Below are 4,364 nucleotides of genomic sequence, written 5' to 3' on the forward strand. Positions count from 1 at the left end.
TACACGTTGACCGAGAGAGTTGATAGCATTCAGTATGGTTTCTGTGTTTGTTTCTTCTTGAGACAAACCTTTCGTTTTCTTCTCCAGGTGTGTTTTTTCGGGGGTTTCCGCTGGAGTTGTCGGCCCTCGTTTGTTCTTGCTAGCGTTAGCCATATCTGCATAGTCGTGTACACAGCTTTCAAATGGGAGATTTTTTTGCGCCGGAGGCTTTCCGCTGTTATGTTTCTTCATTTTCGTGCTGAGAACTGGACAAATGGCAGTTAATAGTGGATATGTCTTTTTAAATAACTATAACATCGGGACTTCTCGAGGGGCTCAGTGAGATGCGACTGCACGGACCGCCATCTTACCGGAACCAAGAAGAAGAAGAAGTTGGTCAGCCGCCGTCATCTCGAACGCAGCTAATGCTACGTCATGGTGACGTCACTATCCAAGATGGCGATATTTGCGTGGCAATATCATGGGCAGTGTTAGCAGAAGAGGGACGGTGGGAGTGCAAAAGGTATTGAAGGCTTAATTTGACTGTGGCTGCGTTGGGGGTTATTGACGTCGCTCCAAGGTGAAAGCTGAAATCAGTCTAACCTTGAAACTACAGGGGCTTTCTTTCGGCCCCTGGCCGCTAACTTGTGTTAGCTTGTTAGCTTGGATGTGTAATGCTAGGCCGCTTCTGTTTTAAGTTGGGTGAGCACGAATGAAGTCATGATTGCGTTCAAACAGGTATCTCTGATCAGCATTTCACAACATTAGTTCACATATCAGTTGCTTCTACACTCTGAGACATCCCACTGGCCGTGAACACAGCAGTGGTGACCTGAAGCGTTTGAATGAAAGTTCCATAGTATTTATTAGAGCGGGAATAAATTAGTAAGGTTGTTATACAGGCCGAAATTAGCTTATTGCAGTTGTGTGTTAATAAACGTCTGCCAATTTTTAGAGATTTAAACTGTCAAAAATGTATATCTGTACCGACCTCAAAACTTAAGTATCAGTCTGGCTTTTGTATTTTTTGTGTAGTAATTACTGAGAAAAACACAAGTTGCTTTAAACTTAACTTTTATCATGTCCTTATTAAATCTCCTAAATCATATTTTAGTAAAGCTGTTGGTTAAGACTAATGAATTATTTCCAATATCTTTTCCAATGTAAGGGAGTCCTTAAGGAAGGTTCAACAGTGACTTGTCTCCACTAAAGAAATAGCTGGGTTTCCTCATTGCTGAGGCCCCATCCACACTACTGCATTTTCGTTTTTAAAACAGAGACCTTTTGCTACGTTTGCACCTCCCATCCAGACTAAAACGGCTAAAACAGAAGTTTGAAAACACTCCCGTTTTTTTGTTTTGAAACTCCAGAGAGTGTTTTAGTGCAGACGGGCAAAAATGGAGGACTTTAGAAACGATTGCGCAGATGCTCACGTTTGGCTCTCTGATTGTGTCTTATAAGTCAGGCAAAGCAAAAACGCAGTGCTACTAATAGAGTTTTTGATTTGGTATATTTAATAAAATGTTTTGTACTGTGCAAATAACACTTACAGCCTACACTTGTACTGTGTATGTCGCTGTTTACTGTGCGACGACTTCCAGTCTGTTTTTCGCCACCACAGCCGCTTTTAACTCTCGTGTTACATTCAGTAACAGTCCCAGCTTGTATATTGGTCCATGCAAATTAAAATCTAGTGTGGTTCTTCATCTTTATTTCTTTATTCTTTCGCCAAATCTTCTGTAACTAGGGAGTAGACCATCTGCTTCATGTTTACACTGGGACATGCATGCTCAGTGTACACAAACGGCCAATAGATGTGTTTTCAGTCGTTCTAGTATAGACTGAGATCTACTCTGAATTGCAGCTAAATCGCTGGTGTGGAGGAAGATTATGTTCGTTTTAATTCCCTTGTATTTAAACTAAAACGGAGTAGTGTGGATGGGGGGAAATGACTAAAGAGAGTGTGGACACAGACAGGACAATTGCCTTTGCTTAACCACGCCCCGAATACGCAGCTGGCAAATCGTAGCGCAGTATAGGACTCGCTCTAACTGAGGTGTAACTTTCATGGCTGCGCTCCATTCCCTGTAATGCAAAAAGAGTTGTTTTCTAGCTTTTTTTTGGCTGTATTTTTCTAAGATCTGGTCAAAAGCTGTCCCTGGAACAAAAAAAGTTACAGTCTCTACCCAGGGAGGTGGAAAGGAGAAGTACAATTTATTCTCTTTCCAAAACCTAAAACAAATAAGAAAAATGTCGGCTGTAGATTGTTCCTAATGTAATGTTGGTATGCGTATGCTAGCGACTACTGAATGTAATAATGAACAGAGTCCTACCCAGCTGTACAGGAACAGTGTTGATCCTTAAAATCATTGTCCTCTTTCTCAGTAGTCAGGTAATACGGTGGTTAACTTTTACTCCGTGATTGGTAGCTGTAAGCTTTGGTCTTTATTTTTTCACGTCAGTTTGACAGCCTGAAAACAACCTTATAATGCACAATGCAACTGCAAAACTGATTGCTTTTTCCAGAAATTAGACAATATTTCTCCAGGGAGTGCAGTATTAGACAGTGGCAGCGCCGTAATAGAAGTCCGACAGGTTCGACAGTTTGTCGGACTTAGCAACAGTAACTAAGGGGGGCGTGGTTTAGCGAAGGGTCAATTCCTATGGACAATTTATTTCGTCTCTCACTCATTGACACTTTGATTGCTTCAGAGCACTGACACTTTGACATTATATTTTCTTTGCATTATTTGTTTTCTTTTGGCAGATTGACCTGGATACCCAAGTTCCTTCTCTTCAGTCCAGTTTGGCTTCTTCTCTGATTTTCACCAGAAATTTTTGATAACTGAACCATAAAAACACCACCAACAAGAACGTTTTGGATTGCAGCTGAGATCTCAATCAGCAGGTATGGCAAATGGCCATCACAAAATGGCCCCTTAGCTTATTTAGCCTGAAGGCCCCTTTATCAGATGACGACCCTCCCCATGTCAGCCAATTACATACACACTGTAAACCTGAATAAGTTCAGAATACTCAATATTTGTATATATATATTTGTAAGTAGTGGTAATAATATTTTTGAGTCAATGTTTGTCAATTAAATATGGTACTTTCATATTTTAAAAATCTTTAATTTCGGCATACTACATTACATTGATTCAATGATGCTTGTTAAAATTTAATTCCAATGACTAAGTCTTTACTCTATAAATGTAATTGTGCAAAACTCAGGGGGAAATTAAAACAATTAATTGTGCTAGACCCAAATACTAATGGAAACTTACTGCTAGTTAACTTAAAATTTACAAAATGCCCATTTTCAGATAGTAGTCCTCAAAAATATGAATACAACTCCTTTATTACAATTCAGGTTTTCCTTATTAAACAATCAGTATCAAAACTGTAAACATCTCCTGTCAGATCTACATTTCACAGAAACAAAATATGTCACAGTGAAACTGTGCTCTGGTGGGGTAGTAAGGTACTATGAGCTCTTTAATATAAGATGGTGCCTGACCATTAAGAGCTTTGTAGGTAAGAAGAATTATTTTAAATTCTATTCTGGATTTTACTGGAAGCCAGTGCAGAGAAGCTAAGACAGGAGAAATATGATCTCTCTTCCTGGTTCCTGTCAGAACACGTGCTGCAGCATTCTGAATCAGCTGAAGAGTCTTAATGGACTTTTTCGAGCAGCCTGATAATAAGGAATTGCAGTAATCCAGCCTAGAAGTAACAAATGCATGGACTAGTTTTTCTGCATTATTTTTAGACAGGATGTTCCTGATTTTCGCAATATTATGTAGGTGAAAAAAGGCGGTCCTTGAAATTTGCTTAATGTGAGACTTAAACGACATGTCCTGATCAGAGATGACTAAAAAGATTCCTCACAGTGGTGCTGGAGGCCAGGGCGATGCCATCAAGGGAAACTATATCTTTAGATAATGCGTCATGGAGGTGCTTATATAAAGTGAAGAGGATTGGTCCGAGGACAGATCCTTGTGGAACTCCATGACTAACTTTGGCATGCATGGAGGACTCATCGTTAACATGTACAAACTGAAATCGATCTGATAAATAGGACTTAAACCAGCTTAGAGCAGTTCCTTTAATGCCAATGAAATATTCCAGTCTCTGCAATAGGATCTGATGGTCAATGGTATCAAATGCAGCACTAAGATCTAATAAAACCAGTACAGAGACAAGTCCTTTGTCTGATGCAATAAGGAGGTCATTAGTAATTTTCACCAGTGCTGTCTCTGTGCTATGATGAGCTCTGAATCCTGACTGAAAATCCTCAAATAAACTATTGCTTTGTAGAAAGTCACACAGCTGTTTAGCAACTGCTTTCTCCAGAACCTTAGAGAGAAATGGAAGGTTAGATA

General features: G+C 39.7%; 1 protein-coding gene across 4 annotated transcripts in view; it reads left to right on the plus strand.

Moving 5' to 3' along the window:
• The first annotated feature begins 396 nt into the window (after positions 1 to 396).
• LOC123968702 (zinc finger protein 239-like) overlaps positions 397 to 4,364 on the plus strand; it is a 22,128-nt gene continuing 18,160 nt past the window's right edge. For 3 of the 4 annotated variants that reach the window (XM_046045625.1, XM_046045610.1, XM_046045634.1), the window contains exons 1-2: positions 397 to 502; positions 2,747 to 2,887. The gene's annotated coding sequence lies outside the window, so the exon portion shown is untranslated. Of the gene's footprint in view, positions 560 to 2,746; positions 2,888 to 4,364 lie in introns of all 4 variants that reach the window. The other variant, XM_046045617.1, reaches the window with a different exon arrangement.

This window comes from Micropterus dolomieu, linkage group LG01, assembly GCF_021292245.1.
Source record: "Micropterus dolomieu isolate WLL.071019.BEF.003 ecotype Adirondacks linkage group LG01, ASM2129224v1, whole genome shotgun sequence".
NCBI classification, from domain to species: Eukaryota; Metazoa; Chordata; class Actinopteri; order Centrarchiformes; family Centrarchidae; genus Micropterus; species Micropterus dolomieu.